We start from the raw sequence: 758 nt of genomic DNA on the forward strand, positions 1-758 counted from the left end.
AGCCCATATTTAGGCAACTGGACATCCCTTTACAGAAGGGTCATGGGGAGGAGGTGAGCCAGTCAGGGTGCAGTGTAGCAATGAAGAAACATGCAACTTTCTTCTAGTCCTTAATGCTTCTTCCCCAATTATCATGATCCCAATTCTACTTTACAATTCTGGCTAGAGCAGAGGATGTACACTGGTAGAGATAGGAAATGGAAACACAGGAAACCCAGGACAGATGGTCCCTTCAGGACCAGTGCTGAGAGTGGCGATACCGGGAGGTGGGAAGGAAGGTGGGGTAGAAAGGAGGAACCGATTATAAGAATCTACATATAACTTCCTCCCTATGGGATGGGCAACAGAAAAGTGGGTGAAGGGAGACGTCGGACAGTGTAAGATATGACAAAATAATAATAATTAATAAATTATCAAGGGTTCATAAGGGAGGGGGGAGCAGGGAGGGAGGAGAAAAAAATGGGGCGCTGATACCAAGGGCTTAAGTTTTGAGAATGATAAGTGCAACAAATGTACAAATGAGCTTGACACACAATAGATGGATGTATGGATTGAGATAAGAGTGGAACGAGCCCCCAATAAAATTATTTAAAAAAAATAATAAATAGTTCTTTTGCAGATTTGCTTATGTTCTACGCTAAGACTATAGGAATTTATGATACCAAGCTATCGCTACTCATGGTATTGATCAGGGTGAAAATAAATAGATCCTTCTAGAATGGGAGGGAAATTGGGAACAGAATTCAAATTCATAAAAC

This window comes from Echinops telfairi, unplaced genomic scaffold (assembly GCF_000313985.2).
Source record: "Echinops telfairi isolate 266 unplaced genomic scaffold, ASM31398v2 ScPeMD7_5;HRSCAF=22, whole genome shotgun sequence".
Classification (NCBI taxonomy): domain Eukaryota; kingdom Metazoa; phylum Chordata; class Mammalia; order Afrosoricida; family Tenrecidae; genus Echinops; species Echinops telfairi.